Raw genomic sequence first — 26,606 nt, 5'->3', positions numbered from 1 at the left:
TATTTGCCCTGAGGAGTCTCTGGTGCTCTGACTAGATGGTAATCCTTGTCACCTCCAAGCTTTTCTCTAAGATGACAAAGTGTTGATGCCACCATAATAAAGCACTTGTGTGAACAATTTTGTGTCAGATAGCACATGTTCTTTGAGGTGACCTGGAGAACTGGCATCTAGATTTGGCAAAGATTTGTTAGAACCTTTCTGCAGAGTCATGTGGGTACATGTGGCAAGTGTCAGTCTTCTAAAATATAATGTTGAGAAGAACTTTGCATGAATTTTCTCTCACATTTTTCTGTCTAGGGTCTTAAATCCCATAATTTTACAGGGGGGAAGAATGATCTCAGAGAAGAGAGTAAAATCTATAATAATCCTAAAATCCATGAAGAATTTATAGGTGAGAATATTTTATTGTGACATTTGCATTCAGCATTGTAACAAAGAGGAACTTGCAGGTAGTTGTTAGTTCCCCTTTGTGGGAAAAATACCCCCTGACATGTTGTTATTATCAGATTGTTATACATGAAGACATTCTTCGTACTCTAAGAGCTACACGGCTCCGTTTTCTTCCTTTGGTAGTATATTTCAAAGTGCAGAATATAATAGCAACAAGAAAATCAAATTCCTTCTCAAGGGTGCCAAGATAAAAACTTCAATGTCTTTGGATTACAGAAATTAGTATTATTTCCCTAAGTATCACGGTGCTAATATGTTGGAACTGGTCTTTGTGGTATGACTCCATATTAATCAACCCTTTGATTCCTGCCTTATTCAACCAATAACTTCAAGTACAGTTTTTTGAGCTCCACTACCTTTCCACATCTTGAGTCAATCAAAAGCTGACTGGCTCTTATGTTAAACAAATTAAATTCCAGATTCACAGAGCCTTTGCTAGAATATTCTGCGGTGGAAAAAAAAAAAAATCATTTATTGAGCTTGATTGAAAACAAGTAGTTGTGTAAGCCTCCTAGCTAAAAGTTATACAGTGCAAAAAATTATTTCTAGTTAATGTTTCATACAAGAAAGTGGCACTTTCTTATATTGCATCATATAGAGTTTAAAGGGGTTTTTACTTTTAGTGGGAAGTGTACTTTAAATCTGCTTTTTATATTTTAGCCACTACAAAACAGTAGTTGATAAATCCTGATATGGACAAATGAGGATTTTTGACTCCTTTTTTATTTTTTCCCCACTTTATTTACTGTATTTAATTTTTATTCCTTTTGTTCTACAGGGGAAAAAAAAAAAAAAAACACCAAAAAAAAACAAACAAAAAAAAACAACCAAAAAAACAACAACCAAAAAAAACCCAACACTTAATAGTCTGGCAAAAGAAATTACAGGAAGTGTTATGATCTGAATTTATTCAGACTCTTTTCTAATGTACATCGTTAAATACTTTTAAATATGTGTAATTGAAATGGTGATTGCATACAGTTTCTTTTAACACTGGTACTGGTATAGTAGATAGAGAAAAATCCTTGAGACAGTACTTTTACAAATAATGTATATTTTAAATTCCATTTTTCAGTAGCTTGGAAATATTTTTCATTAAAAAAAAATTCTCAAAATGTGGACTCAATCAACTCTCCTTTTTTGTGCACAAGAAGACTTTTAGACTAAAGTGGAACAGCTAAGAAAGAGGTATAGAAAGCAAGTTGGAGTTGTTTACTTTATAATCACAAATAGTCCTGCAAAACTCTATCACCAGGAGTAATGGGAAAAAAACATACGTGTGGTCAAAATTTTCACTCCATATAAACTTCACTAAGGATAAAAGGAAAGACATTATAAAACCACCTGTAGTTATTTTGTTCTGTTGAAGAGCTCCCACACTCCAAGAAGTTCACAAAAAAACCAATCCTTTAAGGTAGCTTTGAGCCCAAATTAGTGTGTCATGAAGCCAAAGGGATTGCTATATGCAGAGAGACATTATAATCTTGTTGGTTTAATTTAAAGATATTATTTATTTAGCATGAGTTTATTAATTAAGTCGTTGGTTTTGAGTCAACATACGCATGAAATGTCTGCTCACTCCCTTAACACAGATTAATAGAAAGTGTGTGAATTTACAATTACAGATAAGGAGCAGGAGGGCGTGGTGAGAAGTTAAATTAGTCTTGAATACTTAAAGTGTTTCAGCTTTGACAATCTGATTACAGTGGGATTTTTGATTTTTTTTTGTTTGTTTGTTTGGTTGGTTGGTTTGGTTTTGATGCTCCTGAATCTAGAAACAAGCTGAAATAGAATTGTGTAAGAATTTAATCTTTAAGAGAGGTAAGCAAGATGAAAAAAAATCTTCATTCCTCTGTTCTTTGTTAATGGTCCTTCCCATCTGTCTAAAATGGATTAACTGGTATATGAGTTTTCCATTCAATTGTTTGTTTGTTTGTTTTTTTATATGGAGCAACCATAAGTACTGAAAAACATTCATTAGTAGGCCAACCCTGATAAGTTCTGTTCCATCTCTAGACCTTGTTTCAACAAAGGCAATTTTAAAAATTAATTTCCTGGACATTATTCATGTAGTATAATTTCTACGGTTTTTCTCAGAGTCTGGTGGTAGTTTTTAGTAGGAGCCTGTCAGCAAAGGAGTTTGAGACAGAGTTTTCCCACTTGAAACAAATGGGGAGCTGATGTCTAACCCTGGAGGGCATATGAGGATTTCTTTTGGAACAGTTTTGTAATCTAAGTCCTCTATCTGGGTTTATTAGCTTACTTAAAACAAAGTTCCAGCTGTGTGTAGGATTAGTGAAATAATGACTACAAAAATGTTTTTTCTTTCTTTCTTGTTCTGCCAGATGGACTGAATAATTAGTAGTTGAAATCCTTTCCTATCCGCATCATCTTCATGGACATTCAATACCCTTACAACTTGGCCTTAATTTCTTTACAACATTATTGATTTATCTAGACGTACAACTAGACAGGTTCAGCATGACACAGAAGATGTTCCCAGCCACAAAGTTTCAAGCCCAGAATCTAATCTGGACCTCTGTCTTCAGACTTTACCTTGATGCCTTCTATTTTTGTTCCTTGTATGGCTTTCTTGTTATTTATTTCCAGCTCCTGAACAGGTGCATCTTTACTGGTTTCAGAAAAGTTCTTGCAGTGCTTGAAGTCAGACATTTGCTTACACTTTTGCAGATCTAAAGAGCTGGATTTAAGAAGTATGTCCTAACCCTAACACAGAATAATATTTAACACACTTGTAAAAAAAAATTCAAATTAAAACTTTTTTTTTTTTTTTAAAATAACTCACACGCTGTCTCTTTTGTTATCCCTCTCACTCGTTCAGCAGTACAGCAGTTCTCACTAAAGGGATCCTGCATTCCTACCACTCAGTGATAAGCAGAACAGCCCTGATAGAGTACATTTCTGTGCCACTTCTACGGCCAAAATCTAGACCACCTGTATGTACAAAAATTACACCAATACAATGCCTTAGATTTGTCTTGTAGACTATATTTCATTTTACCTAATGCCCTTTTTGGAGCATCTTCTCAATTAGCTGTATTTGACATTACACAAAGTGCTTTGTTCCTCTCAGATCAGGATTGAGACATAGAGAAGAGAGATAGAGGAAGGTTAAATTCAAATGACTGGTTAAATGTTAGCTTAATATTTGCTACACTTCAGCTACACTGTAACAGTGGCCTACATTCTAACAGTGCCTACAATCATATAAATTCACACTTATTCAATATGAAATCACAGTTTTAAGAACAGAACTTAATAGAACAGTAAATATGAAAATGTGACTCATCAGTAGTGACTATAGTATGTAAGCACAACAAATACGAAAAAAAGGACTATAGTTTTCAACTAAGAATAGTTAACAAATAAAACATGTTTTTTCAGTTTCATGTTCATTGTTCTTACTTTTTGAAAAGATTTTATGTGTGCCGTAAAATATATTGCATTGAAAGACTCTTCACTAACTAATCCTGTTAACGTAGTGTACGTATATATATTTTTAATCTCGTTTTGCCCATACTCCCAAAATGCCAGCCATCAAAGTTTCAGGTTCAGAACTAGAAAGAAACAAAAACATCCCTCCAACTATTGTGTTCCACAGTCTTAGGGTATTTCATGCTGTTTTGGCAATACAGTTTCACTGTATATAGCTGTATATCAAATTAAATTGTATGTATTCAGAAATAAGTAGCAAAGCCAATAAATATACTTTGTTTATGAGCAGATTGGACCACTTCCAATATATCTAGTTTGACACATATATTTAGAAGGACAAGAAAAAGTGAAATGATAGCCATTTCATATTTTTATGATTTGTGCCTCTTTAAAGAAGTCTTAAGCTGAGTACCATAAAGACACCTGTACTTTTTTTTTTTTTTTTTTCATATTTTCTTTAGCATTTTATACTAGGTGCAGAAGAGTGAATGACTGGTCCATAATTATTCAATGAATATGCCAAAATAATTAGCCTGGAATGGTGAGCTGTTATATTTGAAATCATAGAATTATAGAATGTCCTGAGTTGGAAGGAACCCACAAGGATGACTGAGTCCAGTTCCTGTCTATGCATATGACAACCCCACGGTTCACACTATGTGTCTGAGGGTGTTGTCCAGTGTCTTCCTGAATACTGTCAGACTTTTGGCCATGACTGCCTCCCTGGGAAGCCTGTTCCAGTGCTCCACCATCCTCTGGGTGAAGAACTTTTTCCTAATGTCTAACCTGGCACACCTTCCTGCCATTCCCTCAGGTTCTGTCATTGGTTGCTAAAGAAAAGAGTTTGGCACCTGCCCTTCCTCGTCCTTTTCTGAGGAAGCTGTAGACTCTGATGAGGCCTTCCCTTAGTCTGTTGTTCTCCAGGCTGAACAAACCAAATGACTTTAGCTGCTCCTCAAATGGCTTCTGCTCCAAATCCTTCACCATCTTCATAGCCCTCTTCTGGACACTCTCTAGTAGCTTAATATATTTTCTATACTGTGGCGCTCAGAACTGCACATGGGGCTCCAGGAGAGGCCACATCAGTGCAGAGCAGCCCAAGACAATCACCAGCTCTGGCTGGCAATGCTGTGCTGGATTCACCCAGGACACAGTTGCCCTCTTGGCTGTCAGGGCACACTGTTGGCTCATGTTCAACTTGCTATTGACCAGAACCCCCAGATCCCTCTCCACGGAGCTGCTTTGCAGCATTTCATGCTCTTTTGGAAATGACAATTTGTTACTTTATTTTTTTTTTCCCTCACTTACCACAAGTGAATTTAATTTGGTATTTAGGAGGAATATCAACATTTTCAATCTTTTTAATGAACTTTGCTGAAAGCCAGGAAGCACATTTAATATTTGGACATGTCCGAGGCAACATTACAATTTATATTTACTCAAATACATGAAACAAAATAAAAGTGTTTCAACCCACAGATTATGCAACCTAAGGCTACATTGTTTTCTCGTCTAATAAACAAAAAAGTGTTCTTCTATGTCAAAGTCAAGAACATAGTTTTTTTTCTCATTTTCCTGATGTTACCTGGGAATACTGTGAGCCAATTTTGCTGTTTGGGGGCCAAATTCTTTTCTATTTGCAGTGTTTCCTTTACCAAAAAATTTGAAATGATCAGAGGTCCCCCCAGCTGCCCTGACAGGAATATGAAACTTTCTGAGCACATTTTTGTACTATACTAAATATTGTGCAGTCATTGACATTTGTGGAAATGAGCACAAAGTATTCCCAAATTGGAAAGATTGTTCCATATAAATTTTTCATAGATATAAAAAGCTATCCACTGGGCAAGACTTTGACTGCTAAAAGCTAACTTATGTTTGCTTTCAAGGCTGTGTTTAACTCCACTCTTTACTGTAAAACATAATTTTCACTCTCCCTAATGGTGATGTGGAAATGTTTGTATTACTAATGTATGATCTGACACTATGGAGATTCAAATAATTGGTGAGAGCAACCTGTTTGTCCAAGGCAAAAACTCACCTTGACAATAACAGGGGGTTTTTCTCTGCCTTTTCCCACCATTTGCTGCCTAGATCAGGCTGACCTCTACTAATAGGTCTATCTGCTGATATTTAGTTAAGTCAGTGCAAAGCTAATTAACCCACCCCAGCTTGGAGAAAGGCATTGTGGACAGATGGAATTTGCAGCACAATAAGCATTTACATCATTTTTTTTTTAGTTCACAGAAGCTATACTTTGAATTAGATCAGACTATGATGATATACATCCTCTGTAGTGCTGTGGTGTGCTCACCAGAGAAGTTGCTCTCCAGGGCTGGTTTCTGATTTCTGTCCTTTGGCTGGTTTTCCCCGGGAGACTTTACTGGGATTCTTCTTCTTCAAGAAATGCCAAGCCTTTATCAGTGTGAGCAGTCACTCACCTCTACACATCAACAGATATAGCAAAGTTCTTGCATTGCTGTGCTCAGTTTTTCAGTCTGACCCAGGTGAGCTAGATCACTCTGAATTTAAAAGGCCGGGAAAAGCTCATCTGAGTGGCAGAAGCAGGGAGATCTCAAGTGGTTTGCTCCACAGTTACCAGCAATAACTTCTTTTAACTGTCACAGCTGTAACCCAAGGAGAAGGTACATCAGTATCTTAGCAAAAATGCAGCTTCAGACAAGCATAACTTCTTCCAGGGTAGATGTACCTGAAGACTTTTCAACCTATCTGAGTGAGAGTTTGAAGATTGTTGCTTTAATAGGATAGACACCTGCAACTTCCACTTTGTTTTCACAAAACACACAGTGACATGCTTAGTTTGAAGCACTTGAGTAAGCCCACTGAAATCAATAGAGCTACTCACATTTTAAACAATTTAAGCATTCCTTTAATGTAACTTTTTTCAAAGAATAAAATAAACAGAAAAACATAATCATAGATGTAAAACATGCTCCAATTTGTATAATCCTAAATCTCATAATGTCATGCCCAAAAGATTTAATTAGATCCTACAGCAAAAGCATTATTTAAAAAACAAAAGTGAACAAACAACACCAAACCCACAAACCCAAACAACAGCAACAAACAAGGCCATATTGTTACTAACATACTGCAGAGGATTATTTATATAACTGCAAGTGTCTGAATTACAGAAAAGAAGGAAAACAGTCTTTATTAATATAACTATGAGAACTGAAAGTGGATTATTATTAAGTTATTTTAGGTCCAAAATATCTCCAGTACTTTGCTTTCCCAAAGTGTTCTGTATACTCTATGGCCTCTGTTTGTCTTGTGTACTTCCGGGGTGAGTGAGGCATTAAAAGAAATCTTTAGGAAACTAAATACTTGGCACCACTTTTGCTTTTAACCTGTCATTTTCAAACAGGAAAAAAGAGTGATGTTGAAATTTTGTTGTTGTTGTTTGGTTGTTGTTTGCTTATTGTTTGTTTTTTTGCTGTTCTTTGGTTATTTTTTTTAATGCCATCGATACTTGCAGAGCAAGTAGCCTTTTTTCCAGTGGATAGAGAGGAGTTATAATGCACTCACAGTAACAGTCTTTGAAGTATTTTAGCTACATTATAAATTATTTTTCCCTATATAAATATATATGCATGTGTAGAAGCTGAAATACTTCACTTTTTCCCTGTGTAAGCAACCAAATACAACAATGTTGTTCCATTTTGAATAATTTCTGGAGAACAAGTCAGTGTTCATCTTATTGTGATGCTATTATCAGGAATATAATCTTGTGAGATGCTGCTACCTCAGCCACCATGGAAGCCTTGCATAGGTATGGAAGTCGTTAAAGTACAACAGGGGTGGTAGTGGGCCTGTGACTCTCTTTGCACGAAAAAAAACAATCAACCAACCAACCTGCCAAAAGAACCCAACAAACAAACAAAAAAACAAACCCACAAAACTTTGTGGAGAGTGTTTGCCTCTTATTTCTTAGGATTTCTGTGACTACAGCTGGGCCTTAGTTAAGCTGAAATGCCAAATAAACTTCACATGTCATTTATCAAGTAACCATGTCCTGACCTTAGAAGGGAAGTTCCAGTGATCTACAGTCTAATGGGCCCTTCTGTTGTCTCACCTTTTTGCTTCAGTTGCTCCCCTGCTCAAAGGACTGATGGTGCATGCCTGCACATGCTAACCAAGAGTGAAAAATAGTGACCTTACATTTCTGATTTAGTCTAGTGCTATTAAAGAAGAGCTCAGGACCCAAGTCTTCATTAATGATTTTGGCACTGCAAAGCTCATTAGTTAAACGTAGATTTGTAAAACCAATCACATAACTAGGGACTCTGTGAACTCTGGTGCTAATTATGAGATGAAAATGCTCTGGATTTAAATAAAGACCCTAAATTCTGCCTTAATCTGTCTGTGAGAGGAAAAACAAAACCAAAAACCAAAGAACAAACTCTTTATTAATGAAAGATACTGTAATAGTTTGATGTTGTATCTACATTACCCGAGGGTATCTATCACTATAATACTCTTATAAATCCTTTTTTTTGAAAATAGTGATATTTGCTGGAGTGATTCATTCCAGGTCAGTGCTTGAATAAATAGCTGATATCAGTCCTTCAGTGTAGCATACATTTAAAATGTATGGGTTCTGAGATGAGATTCTTCGCAGGTAACAGGTGTAACAATGGTAAATAGTTTTATTTGTTAACTGTGTCTTTCTCGAAGAAGCCAAGCTTTACCTGGAGACTGTAAATGTCGTCTTTGCTGTTAACCTAGGCAAAGGGGCACGTTTCACTCCTTCAGTTCTCCTGTGGTGCATTTCAAAAGAATTAATGTCCATATTCTAACTTGAAGAGCAATGGTTTTAGAATATTTTTCCTTTTTTTTTGTTTTTTTTTTTTCCCCTCCTTCTTTTACCCAAACAAAGTGTATTAGTTGCAGAAGTCTCTCTGAAACAAATGCAAGACCTAGTTCATATCAGAGGTAATTTTTTCCTACCAGATCTAACAGAAACAGAGAGCGTACTCTAATTGTAATTTTAAAAGTGTAGAATTTAAAGCAACTGATTTATTTAGAAAATGACATCTTTCCTATGGAACAACACATGTTACTGTGCTTACTGCAAATTGTGGTTTTTTTGTTTGTTTGTTTTTTCTTTTTCAGAGGTAACAAACACTGTGTATATTGCCAAGGTTTGTCTCCTTCATTTCCCCTTACTATCAGTCCAGTCTCATGGTAAGTGCAAGCGCCAGCTTGAGGATCAGTGACAGATTTTATTCTGACGTTGTTACTGGTGCTAACTTCTCATATTCCATTTATCAGGAAAGCAATACAGTACAGATCTCTTGCTGGTACTTTTGCCATACTGTTTATTGAAAATAGGTAAGACATGGCAACAAAATCTTCTACCTTATATTTCTAAGATTCTACAGTCTACTAGCAAGCATTTTCTTAGCTAAGGTACCATATGTGGTTAGTCAAGAAAACATCCTTCAGTTTTTGTGTCAGAGATTACGTCCATTCCCTTTTTATACTTAACTGACAAGTTGATTAGAGAACATTTGCCACATAGGAAAAACTATATTTCTGAAGGACAAGTGAGGAATCTTTATGTACCGGTATTTATATACCAGTATTTTAAACTGTCCACAAACAAAAATGTGAAGAGATTACTATTAATTTGAAAAATCATAAACAAAACCAAAAACAACAGAAGTGGTCTGAATGTCTGTCCATGGTTACGGAGGGAGCAAAAGCTCTTTAAAAAGACCCTCATGGCTCACCAGCAACCAGCTCACATGCACATATTTTCATATGCATTGAAGTCTTGAGAAGGAGCTTTTGGCAATGACTCAGTAGTTGTTTATGGCTTAAACTATGGAAAGACAACTATATATGTAAATATTGTAGAGCTGTCAGGATATGAGGTAGAAAAACGATCTATGAGGAATAAGGGCACAACAGACTTCACACACATTGACTTAGCCTACCTTAGAACTTTTTTCTTACAAACAAACAAACAAAATTCCCCAGACTTCTTAGAGTGTTTTTCCTCTAAAAATGTGTGTTAGACTAGGAAGAAAAAAAAAAAAAAAAAAAAAAAAGTAAAATGGAAGTATTTTAGAAACTTATTTTTCCATATAAGTAAATATTTTTTAAAACAAAAGCACCAGTGAATTAATTTGACACTTCACCTTTTGCAAACTGTTGAGAAAATTCAGTCAAAGAATCATATGATTTTATCATATGATGTGATTTTATGTTGATGTGCTTTTCATCTGTCTTTTGCTCATGGTACAGTCAGAAAGATTAGAAAGAGGACTTTGCACTGTAATTGAAGGCAACCTAGGCAAGTGCTGCCTGTAGATATTTCCATGGAATAACATTATAAGATCTGGCCCATCTTACTAGGACATTAAACACCTTCCTTCAACATAATATGCATGTTTTCCTTCAAATCACTATGTTAGCTTTAATCCCTAAGTAAACAAGACTGGCATGAAATGGAGCAGAGGTGTTCCTGACATCCTGACACTGAATAAGGAGATAAGCTAGGAGATGAGGATAGTAAAGAAGTTTTATGGGTAGAAATGTAGAATGGATAGTAGTAGAAGCTGTGAATCCTTTTGCTGCAGAGATCATAAATGTCAGCCTACGTCTGGATCAGTTACGTTTATGCACATTATTATTTGAGCTCAAGTGTACATTGTTCCTGTTTAATTTAACAGATTTAGTTACCTGGGTACAATACATGACTTTTCTTGAACAGAAGTGACCAAACATAGATCTCCTCCTAAGTTAAATAGCTAAAATATTTTTAGTGGATTATCAGAATTAACTTATAAGATGCAGTCTGATTCCCGAATACCAACTTGCTGTATGTCTGCGAGATCACTTTTGGCCAACTCAAAACCTCTGCCACCTAGTTCTCCTAGTTTAAACAGGGAATGGTTATATGTGTATACTTAGTGAATGCCATCATAGTTGTCACTGATACTGATTTCTCAGCTGCAAGAAGAAGCTTGTAAGTTAATGAATTCACAACGGATCTGGATGGGTCATTAGGGGCAGTCAACATGGCTTCACCAAAGGGAAGTCATGTTTGACCAACCTCATTGACTTTTATGAGGACATAACAAGATGGATGGATGATGGCATAGTGGTGGACATGGTCTACCTTGACTTGAGTAAGGCATTTGACACAGTCTCCCACAGCATCCTCACAGCTAAACTGAGGGAGTGTGGTCTGGATGATCGGGTAGTGAGGTGGACTGAGAACTGGCTGAAGGGAAGAAGCCAGAGAGTCGTGGTCAATGGGGCATAGTCTAGTTGGAGGCCTGTACGTAGTGGAGTGCCTCAAGGGTCAGTACTGGGGCCAGTATTATTCAATATATTCATCAGTTATTTGGATGAGGGAATAGAGTGCACTGTCAGCAAGTTTGCTGATGACACTAAGCTGGGAGGAGTGGCTGACACGCCAGAAGGCTGTGCTGCCATCCAGCGAGACCTGGACAGGCTGGAGAGTTGGGCAGGCAAAAATTTAATGAAATATAACAAGAGAAAGTGTAGAGTCTTGCATCTGGGCAGGAACAAGCCCAGATTCCAGTATAAGTTGGGGAATGACCTATATTGAGAGCAGCATAGGGGAAAGGGACCTGGGGGTCCTGGTGGACAGCAGGATGACCATGAGCCAGAACTGTGCCCTTGTGACCAGGAAGGCCAATGGCATCCTGGAATGTATTAGAAGGAGGGTGGTTAGTAGGTCAAGAGAGGTTCTCCTTTCCCTCTACTCTGCTCTGGTGAGACCACATCTGGAATATTGTGTCCAGTTCTGGGCCCCTCAGTTCAAGAAGGACAGGGAACTGCTGGAGAGGGTCCAGCATAGGGCAACAAAGATGATGAAGGGAGTGGAGCATCTCCCTTATGAGGAAAGGCTGAGGGGGCTGGGTCTCTTTAGCTTGGAGAAGAGGAGACTGAGGGGTGAAATCATTAATGTTTACAAATATATAAAGGGTGAGGGTCATGAGAATGGAGCCAGGCTCTTCTCAGTGGCAAACAATGATAGGACAAGGGGTAATGGGTACAAGCTGGAACACAAAAGGTTCCACTTAAATTTGAGAAGAAACTTCTTCTCAGTGAGGGTGACAGAACACTGGAACAGGCTGCTCAGAGAGGAGGTGAAGTCTCCTACTCTGGAGACATTCAAGACCTGCCTGGACACCTTCCTGTGTAACCTCATCTAGGTGTTCCTGCTCCAGCAGGGGGATTGGACTAGATGATCTTTTGAGGTCCCTTCCAATTCCTAACATTCTGTAGTTCTATGGAAGAAGAACCAAAAAAACATTAGCTCTAATTTCCCAGCCATAGTGTCACAGAGGCTGTCCATCTCTCCCTAGGCACCACTTTGATGCAGGTACATGAGAACGGATCATAAATCTGTTAAGCAGCTCTTCTGGACATGTTCCCAGCTAGCACAAATATACATAAAAGAAGCCCCTCTGCACTTTAAATAACAAGTCATTCTTCAGTTGATGCTGGTCTCTTTCTGCTGGGAATTGATGGCATTGTCTAGTAGAAGTATGGTTGGCAGGATTGATGTGTTTGTCTATACTATGGCATTCTTTACTCATGGTTAGCTATGAATTCTCAACTACCTGTGATGCATTCAGTTGCGGACAAAATACTTTTGTACTAAATGACAATTAATTATTCATTTCAAATATAGGCACACAGCCTGCATTGGGGCACAATATGCACATCCCACTTGATATTTTAAAACTACGTAGCAAACAGCATGATTATCGTGATATCTATGGAGCATCACTATATTAAGAAGGCTGAAAAATTCTGCTAGTTGTTTAAAACAGAAAATGTTGAAGCTTAGAAAATACTTAATGTCATTCATATTAACTATAACAGTGATGTGGGGTGAGGGCAGGGTTTCTTACAGGTTTCTTAACCTGTAAGTGCATGATTCAGATATTAAAAACAATTAGATGCCTTTGGGTATCTTTGCTCCTGGACATTCCTCCTGAGAAGCATCAAAAAAGCCTAACTTTTTATTATCATATATCTAGGTTTTGTGTGTGTGTTGTTATTATCTCAAGTCAATCCAAGCTCTTTTAGGAAGGTGATGGCTGTCATTTTGCTTATGGAAATATTTTGTAAGTTGTCAGGCCTATGTGACCTCTTAAGGTAAAGAAGGATACTTGACTCAGCATCCTTTTCCTTTTAAGGGTTTCTGGGTATCTGCAAGAGAGATGCCTATTATCCGTACCAAATTTCTTTACTTCTCTTTCCTTTGTACAGTGTGACATATCTTTTGAAAGTGTGTAGGGAGCAATAGGAAAAGCCACTAAGAGCACCAATTTATAGTAGAGTAAGCTAAATTAATGATAATTTGACCACCTAGACAAAAACCAACATAACCAATTAATTTGCTTGTAAACCACCATGTTTGCAGTTAAATATCCCCTTTGGTTATGGATCAATTATTGCTGCAGTACTTCTCATCATACTTTTCAATCTGGCTCACATATTTCTCAATGTATATGTTCCCATGGATTCTGATTATATTCAAAACAGAATGAAAATATGATCCACTTTTATTTTACTTTCAAGAAACACTCTGAAGCTAATGAGACATCACTAAAAAATGACCATGACACATGGGTAACAAGGATGCATTGAGTCTGTTTGAGGTCGTGTTTATTTTCCCAATTGCAGCCCTCATAATGCTATTCCTTGTATTGGTACCCAGAAAGGTGTTGATGACACACTAGTGTTTTGACTCCTGCTGAGCATTGATCCCACAGCATCAAGTCTGTCGCTTCAACATTCCTCAATCACCAGCAGGCTGAGGGTGGGCAAGATCTTGGGACAGGGCACAGCCAGGACAGCTGACTCAAACTGACCAAAGGGATATTCCATACCATATGACAACTGCTCAGCAATAAAAAACAAGAGAAAGGAGGGGGGAAGGCATTAGTTATTATGACATTTGTGTGGAGAGTTTTTGGAAGAAAGAGGACATGGACTGTGAGCTGTGAACAAGCCAGAGCTTGATGTGTCTGAGGTGTAGGCCAGGACCTGCACGGAGGGTTGTCTGGAGACACCAAAGACAGAACGGAAATCGCTTAAGTAAACAGAAGCTGGTCTGTCCTCAACCCAGGCTGCAGGAGGGCACTGTCATCACTGTGCGTGAACAGCTCATGGACAGTGCCCTGCAGCTAATCACCATAGCGGGGGGGACGTGTGACTGCAGAGAGTAACCAATCGTAGCCTGTGCTTGTCGCATGACCACTAAGTAAAGAGTATATATGTGTTGTTAGAAAGTACATAGGAGGACATTGATATTCAATGTGTTGTTAAAACGTTCATTAAAGGGCATTGATGTTAAACTCATATTGAGCTCGAGTCTCTGTCCTCGCTGGTCCGCCCGTCGCACTCAAAGAGACTTACCGTGCAAATTCTTCGTTCTCCACATATTTGTCTTCCAGAGCAACTGCTGTGTGTACTGAAGCCCTACTTCCCAGGAGATGACGGGACATCACCTGCTGATGGGAAGTAGAGAATAAGTCTTGTGTTTTCCTTTGTTTTCACTCACATCCTTTGCTTTTGCTTTATTAATCTTCCTTTATCTTCACCCATGAGGTTTTTTTCCCTCTTATTTTCTCCCTCTACGTCCATCCTGCTGAGGAGAGGTGTAATAAAGCAGCTTGGTGGACAATTTGTTGTTTGTGAACTAAAATTACTTGAAAAAATACTGATTAAATCTAATTAAATCTAGTGAAATAAATTTGCCAAGAAAGTCTTCACGTCACCGCTTTTTACTTTCTATCTGGTGCTGGAAGGGGTTAAAGAATTTATCAAGTGACAAAACTCAAGATTGCAGCAGAATGAAGGAAAGAGACTTTAGGTCTCCATATATGTTATTTAGAAGTTAGCGAAAATTTGGGGAATTACCTAGAGGAGAATTGCTGCTTGGAATATTCATGCTGTGGTGAACTATTTTGTTGCTCTTGCTATTAAATGTTATACCAACAAATAAAATAAATGAACCTTAATTTTTCTGACTCTGTGTTTAATGACTAACTCTTTCCTAAAGACGTCACTTCTTAAGTTAAGAACCAGATCCCCAGCTGGCTGAAGTAATTGTATCTTACCTGAACATAACACAGTGTTTAAATAGACCTGTGGTCATTTCTACCAGCTGAGGGTCTGTTGCTACAGAAAAGTAAAATGGTACAATATGTTTTCCAAAATTATTCTAATCTCATTGAAGACATTATCTTTGCTAGCAGGTAAAATGAAGATCAGCAGTATACCAACAATCTAATGCTATTGCTGTTGACAGCCCTCAGCAAAAGGTGATTTGCGGGTGCTAATGAAAAGAAATGCCATTACTGTATAGGAAGAGGCATGTAAATATGTAATAGTTCCTGAGGTTTAAGGTACTATAATGAGATTTCCAGGATAACATGTAATGAGAGAGAGTTTATGACTCTCATTCATCATGGCAGCAGTTTTTACTGCAAATCCATGCACAGTGGCATAAATGTATTCCCATATCATGCTGTTCAGTATAAAACTGGTATCTTCCTCTGAGATTAAACGCGAAACCTATCTCAGAGGGAGCTGGGTGGCTGAAGGCTCAGTGATCCCAGTCAAAGGCTGTGGTTAGACTATGAAGGGATCATCTTCCACTGATGAGTCATGTCTTACATCTACTAGGAGGAGGTGTTCCTGAGTCAGCTCACTTTCTTTGGATCACAGTGAAAACCTGCATGGGAGCTGGCAGTTGCACTTTGGGGTTGTGCAAGTGATGACAAGTCTCCCAAGACCTCTGTCTCTCCCCATGGTGGATGCTCACTTTCTTGTTTCCTTCTTTTTAAATGAAAATAGAAAGATGCAGAGGTGTTCAGCCATCCCTTCCATCCCTGAGATTAAGATGCTGGGGATACTGCATATTTCCCAGTCTTCTGCTGGGCAGTTTGCAAACCCAGATATACAGCTTTTTCCTAAAGTATGACAATGTTTTATGATTGACCTCTTCAGAGATTTTCATTAGGCTGATTTCCAGCTTCAGCAGAAACCTCCTATAATATTCATTTAGCACCTTAGAAGCACTATAACACTAATGCTTACTAAAGCTGAAAGGGTGATCTTTGAATGCTTCATGAATTAACTGTGTCTGCTATCCCTCAGAATAACCATTTTGCCAAAAGGGAAATTGTGCCTGGAAAGACTCCAAGCAGAATAATGAAAACTTGGCAATCCTAATGTATTTGAATCCCTTTCTGGATGCTAACTGCACAAGAGAAATTGTTCAATACCTACGATTCTTTAGCAATCACAAGCTCTGCTGCTTTACTCTACCTGTGTTGAAACTGGGTTTGTTTCATAAGGATATCTTCTGTCCACTCCCTGTCCAGAAAGCACTATAAAGACACTATGAACAACAGAGTTTTGAGTGTTTATACAGTAGACACTGTGATTTAACAGCTGTGTATGGAGTCAAGACAGTTTGTATGATGAGAAGAAACCTGGCCGCAGTAGCACATAAAAACAGTCAGATTTATCTATGGTTCCTAACAATGCATATGTATAGGTAGACAGAATTAACATCAGAAATTACAGGAGTTAATAAACATACTCCCTCCAATTCATTTTCAATGGCTTGTCTGTTCTTTATCATGTGTGTGAAGTTATCTGATGTGCTGAGTTTTGTTTGGTTTTTGTTTTTTCCTAAACTCTGGACTTTTCTGAATCATGTAAATAAAAAGTACTGTGTCATCTATATTGATGAAATGCTAGCAGAATTACCACTGTATGCTTGAAAAGGCAGTGTGATGTGAAGGACCATCTCCAAAATCTGCAATTTTTAAAGTCCATTTAAAACATTTTGAATACATTTGCAAATAACTATGTGTAGGAATATTGTTGGAATAGACTGATTTTTACCACAGTCCTCAAACTCAGGAATATTAAAATTAATATTTAAATCACTATGTGTATGGAAAGGAGCACAAAACTAATGCCTGATTGCATTTAGACCTTTCTTCTGCCTATAGTTACTCTTAGCACTCAGCTAGACTGAGATGAGTTTAGAGATAGTTAACTGAATTGACACACTGGTTGATTAAGCACTTGATGTTTTCAGCTGTGACTTTTTATTGCTGGCTTACAGTTTTCCACTGAAGCTCCAGTGCAGCAGAATCCCATAATGATGCAAGTGTTAATCCATTTACATATCTCTCTGACTTCAGAACTTTTGAGAACCTAAGGAGACCACACAAAGGCAAAGACATCAAATGTAAGAGGAAAAACATATATATATATATATTTTTTTTTTTCTTATAAAAGCACAAAGAAAGAAAAAGTAAATTGGAAAAAAATAAATTGGATTGCTATCACCTGTACCTTCAAATATTTTAGACTGTTTCCGGAGACTGTGATTTGAATGTCATCAGTTTTAGACAAGAACTAGAAGGGCACAAGAAAGGTAAAACATCTGACAAAAACAAATGTAGTATTTATTAGAACAAATTTCAACTCCAGATAACTGTAGGGCTGATTCACCCTAGGAAATATTGTTAGCCTCAAATGCCCTGTGAACAGTGATTTGTTTGCACAACTTTTTCCCTTCTCCATAGAAATGATTGAAAATGATTACTTGCTATTGTGAAAAAAAAAAAAAGAAATAGATGCTGCATGATAATTTCTTTTTTTTTTTAGTTTCTTGTCACTAAAATCTCTAAGTATTTTACTAGCCACAGTATTTCTGTGTAGCTACTTTTTCAGTCAGCAGAAAAATTTACCACTCTCCTTTCTGCCCCCCAGAAAGAGAATTTTTGGCAGAATCTTATGTACACTATGGACTTGCCTATACAGCTGTTATTGCCCTCTTGTTCTCATTGTTCACACTAGTCAGAAAACCATATAGCTGAACTGACATGGCACTATAACAAAGTAATTCTTCTCATTTTAAGTTTATTCTTCTCATTTTAAGTTTTTAGAGCTAATATGGCTTCCAGATCAAAAATTAGCTGGTGTAGGTTCTACATGCCTCAGACCACTTAAATTGATGAACATTATGCTGAAGACTCATATTGGCAAAGATTACCTATAAATCCCAACAGTGGCTTTTTCTTTTATTTTTATTTTTTTTTTTTTTTTTTTTTTTAATTGTGTTTTCTCCTCTATAGCCTTTGCTAGGCAGGAAAATCTTTCTTACTTTTCTTACTTTTTTGTAGCAAATTGGTCAGATTCTCTGGCAAGAAGTTTTACGTGTTTACTGAGTCAGTGCTAACAACTGTAATGTTCAAATACTCCATTTTTTGTAATGTAATCAAACCTTAATATGTGTCAGGCGCTTGTTTCCTATGTGAATTGTCTTGTAAACAGAGTGCATTTTAGGGAGTGTTGTTATTGTTTCTTATACAGGCACATCCTTGAGCTATTTTCTGAAACTATGCATGTTTATCATAATACTGAGATGATTATTTTATCAATAGTCTAGATGAACAATAACAGTGTCGTGCTGTTGGCTGGTATAGTGCTGTGTTTTGGATTTTGTATGAGAATAAAGTTGGTAACACATCAATATTTCTGTTCTTGCTGAGCAGTCAAGGACTTTTCAGCTTCTCATACTGGCCTGCCACCGAGGGGGCGGGGAGTGCACAGAAGGCTGGGAGGGGTCAGCTGACCACAACTGACCAAAGGGACATCCCATAACATATGATGTCATGCCCAGCATATAAAGATAGGAGAAGGGCAAGAAGGAAGGGGAAGATGTTTGTAGTTTTGGCCTTTGTCTTCCTAAGTAACTTTTACATGTGATGGAGCCCTGCTTTCTTGGAGATGGCTCAACACCTGCCTTCTGATGTGAAATAGTGAATGAATCTCTTGTTTTGCTTTGCTTGTGCACATGGCTTTTGCTTTGCCTACCCAACTATCATTATCTTAACCCATGAGTTTTCTCACTTTTCCACTTGTCTCCCCTATCCTATGGCAGGGGAGTGAGCCAGTGGCTGCATGGTGTTTAGGTGCTGGGTGGGGTTAAACCACGACAAGAAGTTATTTCATTCTTGCCAGTCTGACGACTGAGAGATAGAAATGTTTGCTTTAACTTCTATTGAGTGATTAAATTCTATGCTGCTACAAATACAGGGAGCCTCATATTAGTAGCAATTATTCCAAAAGTTAGAATAATAAACATTCCTTGATTTGTCTGCACATTTTATAATAGCCTTTATAAAATCAAATTATTTTTTTGTATTACATGGCTGCCTAGTCAACTTGGATCCTCACTTTGCACACAAGACAGCCTCTTGCTCATTCTCATACAAAATCCAAATTTCAGCTTTTTCATTAAAAAAAAAATTATATATATATATATATACACATATATATATATGTCAAGTCTAAGTAAATGTATTTTATAGTAGGAATGAGCAATTTTACCCAAATATCAACAGGAGATCTGACATAAAGCTGAAAACGAAACCCCACATTCTTGCTTCTCAAAACAAGGCAAAAGCCACAAGCCAGTGATTTAGTGATTTTTCTTATTTCTGATTACAAGCTTTGTGACTGCTCTGTGTTTAGGATTTGAAGCTCAACACATGCACACCTTCCTTGAAGGGAAACTGGTGAAACAATGATATCCAGTTTTCTGTGGAAGTATTTTCTTTCTCTTCCACAAGATCAGATATTCTTCCATAAAGGTTTTTGACTGACATACTTGCGGGCAGACAGGTCCAGGCACCTATGAGCATCCTCACTGTGCACATGTCTGAGTAAGGCACTGTGAAAGCATGATCCTAATTCCTCATTGAAATGAATCACTGAAGTGATTCTGAAGTGAGGTCCTGACTTCTGTGCTAGACAGGACCAAGGATGTATGATATGAATGAGCTCTCACAGTATCAGAACAGTCCAGTGTGAGTTGCATCTGTGTACAACAGTGGTAAAACTACATGTAGCCTGGGACAGCAGTGCAATAATTATATTGAGATTGTGGCCAGTTGCTGTTTTCTACTCACAATTTTTTTCTGTTTAAGCTGATACTCATTTCCTTAAGTCTTCTTGCTGTTATCTTTGTGTCTTTCCACTCTCTGTTTTGTGTGGGTCTATTCTGTACACATTCTCACTGCTTGTCCTCACAATGCAGACATTTCCTCTGAAGTCTGAGCTACTCTAATGTCTCTGTAGCTTCATGGTGCAGCTACATTTTTTTCCAAGGAAGATGGAGAGAGTAGATTAGAAAACAGGACACAAAAAAATAAGAGAACAGGACATTCGAGCTAATAAACTGGCCCCTTAGAGAAGTGGAAGCTGCTGATTTTGATCTGCTTATTTGATACATTCTTCATATCTGGAAAACAAAACGAGAGCAGAGCAAGGTGGAAAATTGCAACTGAAATTTATAGGAAGATATGTGACCCCTGATAGCATTGTCTATATTGAAAATTCACCCTTTCTTGCCAAGATAGTTACAGAATTTCCCAGGGCACTAGGCGAAAATCACTGTTGTATATCAATGAAATCTGATAGATGAAACTTCACTTCAGAAAAAGGCAGGACTAAATAAGAGAGTCTGTTAAAACCAAAACTTTCTCTTAAGATAAATTTTACAATTATTTTCATAATATCCAACATAAATATGTATCATGTCCCATTGTCAAATATGACCTTTGGTTGCTCTCATGTCTAATACTGATGAGGTTCAGAATGAATATTTTTGAAATTATAACTCTAATGAGCTCCTAATGTAGCCATTATTTGCTCTATCAGCATAACCACAAGCGTGGAGGAATAGATTAGAACCTAGTAGTGTTCCTTCTAAGCAGTGGCTCTAGCAGTAGAAAGCTGAAATTTGGCTGCTATTCTGAAAGAATACAAGATCATTATACACAAGTATGAGAAAGAAAAGACGCTTGTACAGATTCTAGTCTTGCAATAGCATGCCTGGATTATTCCTTTCTGTTTCAGGATTACTGCTGGTAGAAGTTTGCAATGTCAGCTGGCTTACATACAAGAGAAAAAGGAAGAAATTGGGCTCTTACACTACTGCCCACCATACTCTGCCATTTGCTGGGAAAAAAGAAGAAATAAACCCTTCAACTGTTACAGAAGTTTTCCACTGTGCAGCTCCCGATAAGAACTGGAGGCCCTAAGTCTTTTTTCCACCTTCCTATCCAGTGAGAAGTCACCAACCTCAAGGTTAACAAACAAGACACATCTCAAAAACCATGAGTAGATAGGTTTGAGCTCTGAAGGCCTGAACCAACCCTCTCATGGAGAAGAATGCAGATTAAATTTAATTTATTTCTTTTCTGATTTTCTGCAGGAGTAGTTTTAAGCCTTGGTAAAATGAGAGCAAAAGCATAGTCAGATATGGACAGGTAACCACGAAAGCTGAGCTGTTACACATGAGGGAATCTGCTCCAGGCACTTTAGAAGCTTTCTTCTTGCATTTCTTCTGTCAATCATGATAAGGACTATAAATTAAAATTATATTCACTCAGACCAGTTAGTGATTCTTAGCTGAAAAAGGCGTACAATTACAACCAATGTGTCAATGCTGCACAATTTAAATGAAACAGCAATTTCTTTTATTCCTATAAAATCCTTTCTCAGAAGAAAGAAAAAAAAAAACAAAACAGAAAAATCCAAATATTTTCAAAATGCTAATGGAATGAGCTTTTTTTTTTCATCTGTGTTTTGAAAAAATAATAAAACATAGGAGGTTAAACAAATAAATGTTTTTTCCTATAGAAAGTTCCATTCCTTTCAAGATGTCACCTTATTTTATTAAAGAAATATAAAGGTCAAAATTTTGGTAACCCATCATTTTTTTAGAAGTATTTTTGACTGATGAGAAATGGAATTATCTTAAAAACCTAATTTTTAACTGCCATAATTTATTTTTCTTCCTGTGTATCTGTATGTCAAAAATAATGAAAAAGGTCCCCTGTTCTAAACTTAAAATTAATTTTTGAAGAAAAAAAAATGTAGTCATTCTTACATATTCTCTTTCCCTCTCATGATCTCATTTTGCCTGTTAAAAAGTTTCTTCTCCCGTTTGTTTTTCACAGCAGAAAATCTCTTGGGGGTGGGAAAAGCAGTAATAAAACCACATTCAAGCTATGTCATGAATTAGCAAAAAAGTACTATGCCTTTTTCAAAAGACTACATCAGATGTTCATAAATCTGTTTGCTAGGTGAGTTGATGGTAGCTCTATGTTTTTAGGGTTATAATTTTTTCTTTTTCATTGCTTTTCCTCATGACATTGAGCAGATACTCTTGTTACTACTGGTACTTTATCTCTGACACGGACACCGAGGATGAGGTCCATAATAATATCCCTGACCTCAAATGAAAATGTGAAACCAGGAGGAAAGGTTATGTAAAGAAAAAAATCTGTTACTTTTGTACTAGTGGCCTTGATGGCAATGTAATTGCAGAGGACTAAAATTCAAATGGAAGGAATTATGTATGCATTACATAGATATTTGCACTCGTCTCCCCATCTACTGTAACTTTCTCAAGCAGAGAAAGCTTATCTCCTGTAGCTATTTCCAAAAAGATTTTGATATAAATAACAACATGTCTTTCATGAGAATGTACTTCTGGCAGCCTATAATGATCCTCACATTAACCAACTAGTAGCATATCATGTTAACGCCTAACATGAAAACTCTTATCAGTATTTAACACAAATTCTTGTTGGAGAAGAAAAAGAAAAGCTTGTTGTGCAAGGATCTATTGCAATCACAGTTTGGAGAAACTATCTTCAAAATCCAAGTATTTCTGTGATTTTCAGAAAGAAGAAAGATCTCTAGCACTATTTCTTTCCCCCAATTTCTCCACTCCTGTTTCTCTCTCTGCCTTCCCCAGCTCTAAATTACTAGTATGAAGCTCAGCAACATTCTGTTCACATTGCTGTTTCACAAAACCCAAGTAGCCCTGCTGGTGAACATTTCTGCCTGTAATTTCTGTGATAAAATTAGATATTTTGGAGGTCAATGCTCTGTGGCCTGCAAACAGTAGAATCATTCTCTCTGTGTCACAACCCATTTCCATGTTTTATTCTGCTTTCAAGATTTGATTTGACTCCTCTATATGACTACTAAAAATTAGGAATTGTTTGTATGTAGTTAGTATTCATGTTTTGGGATAACTACCTCAAATCCAGAGCAATAGGGAACCTATTCATATACTTACAAGCTGTAATCTAACTTCATTATCTTTTTTGCTCATCTCTAAACATCCTTTTTGTTGATATTGCTCTGTTATACTCTACAAATTTTTAGCATTTCCAGTGTAAAATACTGTGGTCTTTTAGTAGTGTTTTTTATTAAAGGCAACATAACATGATTGCTGTAACCATATAGTTAATTATTTTGAAGCTTAAGAAGTTGAAAGAGGGCAGCAGGTAAATATACTGGCCATGAAGGAATTTCTTAGAGGCGGAAAAGTGTGTATGACTTTTACTTCAAGCTGAATGGGACACTTTGCTAATGAATCTGAAAGGAGGTGTGATTTAATCTGAAATGTGGAGGAAGAATAAAAAGAGGTAAGAAGACTGATATAAAGAATATCTTGTCAGGAAACCTGTAATACAGAACTCTGCAAATGGTAGTGAAGGTAACTAACACGGAGGATGGAGAGACTGAGTTCTCACAGATCAGTGATGAGTTAAGACTTGAACACAATAGGTTTTTTTTAAACTTTATAATATGACAGAAATCATGGGTGCTATTTAGTACAGGAATGTGCTAAACTATCTTTTCCCTTAAATCTCCCTAAACAGTTTATTTGCTGCATCATCTTATATTATTTGAGCAATGTACACAGAGCCAGGGTTAAATTAGAAAAAAAAAAAAAAAAAAAGAAAAAAAGAGGTGTGTGAAAGTTTCCTTTCTTTTTACTTACCTCTTTTCAAAACACAGTAAATGCAACTGGTTCAAGGCTTTGAGAACTCTGCTGCTATATAAATACCATAATAAATATTCACATTCTTTCCTCCTCTCCTTAGAGCTATCCAACACTGAAAGACAACTCCATGCTAAGTGCTGTTAAAAAAAATATTTCTGAGTTTTGCTGCAAAATACTCTGAAATGTTCACTATTTGAAAGACTGTTATACTGATTGTAAAGAAAATGAAAAAGCTTGGACTTAATGCAGGAGCAGTTTTTGCAGACGGGCCAGACAAACATTTCTTGAAAACAGAACAAAACCAAACTAAACCAAACTCTATATTAAGTATCTATACTATATCCTATATACTATATCCTAGGTTAAGTTATCTTGGAATTACAAACTCGTGATTTTTTTTTTTTTTTTAATTCTTGGCTGATAGCAGTGGCGGAAAACTTGCATATCACTCAATTTAAAAAAGCATGCACACACACATAAATCTCTGGATAAAAAGTATGCATCAAAAGACTTCTTGTACAGTTTAGGGGAGGAATACTGAAGAAGCAGGGAAGGAAAAGATCATAAAATTTAAACTGTTCATCTCTCCCTCTGTCTCAGAAAATAAGTTTGGCTAAGATTATTAATGAAATTGTGCTCAAAACTCTTAAATGAGTTTACTTCCCTGGCTGGCTAAATATAAATCAGAAAACCTATTTTAAAAAATCAGGAAAGACAATCCTTGACCTCTGAAATGGAGGCTCAATCCTATCACATGGGCAGCTTTTAAAAGGATCCCCTGCATCAAAAAATAAGCAAATGTAAATCTGGCCAGAAAATGCTACAAATTCTAACATGCACCAACTAGATCTAAGATGATTTATGGTAACTCCTTTATCTCATTATTGAGGGACTGTGGAGAAACTTATGTTTTTAAGCTGTAAGTTTTGTCTGGTGAATCATTCATTTCTCTGAGTGTTTTAATACAAAAGCCAATAAAACCTACAATCACACAAAGCAACTCTTGTTGATAGTGCTGCTCTTTCTGAATTGTCTAGTTATTAAAAATATATAGTTTGGTTATTTTAATCTTCTCATCTCTCAATAGTATAGGATAGAAAAGATGTGAGAAGTTAAAAAAAATAGATCATTAAAGAAGTAAATACAGCACTGTAAGTATGTTCATGAGAACTAGCAGTGTAAAGAATCAGACTTGAGGGGCAGACACTGAGATTACTATAACATAAAACTAAGTCATAGTATGCTTGAGAAATGTAAAGCTAGCAAGGTATCTGTGCATTGGGTTTTTTTTCTACATTCATTATGCTGCAAGGTAGTGCATCCATCTATTCATCTATTTTAGTTTTATTAAAATGCTAAGAAAAGAGCTGTTCAAATGCTTCTTGTAAATAGTTTTAAAAGAAACCATCAGGCCAAATTGAAGAAGGCATGATCATACAAGAGCCTGCGCTGGAAAAGACCTTCAAAGGTCATCTAGTCCAACATCCCTGCAATGAGCAGGGACATCTTGGACTAGATCAGGTTGCTCAGAGCCTTGTCCAGCCTGGCCTGGAATTTTTCTAGGCATAGGGCATCTACCACCTCTCTGTGAAACCTATGCCAGTGTCTCACCACCCTCATTGTAAAAAATTTCTTTCTCGCATCTAGCCTGAATCTCCCGTCTTTAAGTCTAAAACCAGTAGCCCTTGTTCTGTCATAGCAGTCCCCACTAGAGTCTGTTCTCATCTTTCTTATAGGCCCCTTTTAAGTAAGGCCACAATAAGGTCTTCCTGAAGCCTTCTCTTCTCCAGGCTGAACAGGCCCAACTCTCTCAGCTTGTCCTCATAGCAGAGGTGTTCCAGCCCTCTTATCATTTTTGTGGCCTTCTCTGGACACTTTCCAACTGGTCCATGTCTTTCCCGTACTGAGGGCTCCAGAGCTGAATGCAAAACTCTAGGTGGCGTCTCACCAGAGCAGAGCAGAGGGGCAGAATCACCTCCTTCAACTTGCTGGCCACACTGCTTTTGATACAACTCAAGGTATGGTTGGCCTTCTAGGCTGCAAATGCACATTGCTTTCTCATGTCCAATCTTTCATCCACTAGTAGCCCCAAGGCCTTCCCCACAGGGCTGCTCTCAATCCCCTCATCCCACAGCCTGTATTGACGCCAGGGGCTGCCCCTACTTGTGCAGGACCTTGTACCTCATGATGTTCACACAGGCCCACTTCTCAAGTTTGTCCAGGTTCCTCTGGATGGCATCCTGTCCCTCAAGCGTGTGAACTGCACCACTCAGCTTGGTGTCATCCACTAGTTTGCTCAGGGTGCACTCAGTCCTACTGTCTGTCATTGATGAAGATAATAAACAGAACTGGTACCAGTAGGGACCCCTTAGGGACAACACTGCTAGTATCTGTACTGTCTGCTTGTATTTATCATGAGTTTGTTCATCGGACGTGCATTCCTGTCACTCTGGTATCTATTGTTTTTAATTTGAGGCCAGTTAAGCAGCTCTCATCACCCCTTCTCTTTGATATTTCCAAAAAGGAAAAGTGCATTAGCACTATGACAACAATTCTGTGCTGTACTCCCTAATGGCTAAGCTGCTTTTCATCTGTAACATATTTCTCCTTCTGGAGCACTACTGTCTCCAGAGACTCACATTGCACGGTCCCCTGAGGGACAAAACAAAATACTGGCTGCACTCTCACTGCTGTACCAGAGCAAACATTTCATCTTCTCCACAGGATTTCAAAACATCCATCGGATTGCTTTCAAGCTGGAAAAGTTTCCTCACTAATGGTA

Source organism: Nesoenas mayeri, assembly GCF_963082525.1.
Source record: "Nesoenas mayeri genome assembly, chromosome: Z".
In the NCBI taxonomy this organism is placed as follows: domain Eukaryota; kingdom Metazoa; phylum Chordata; class Aves; order Columbiformes; family Columbidae; genus Nesoenas; species Nesoenas mayeri.
Note: the sequence above shows the minus strand (reverse complement) of the source record.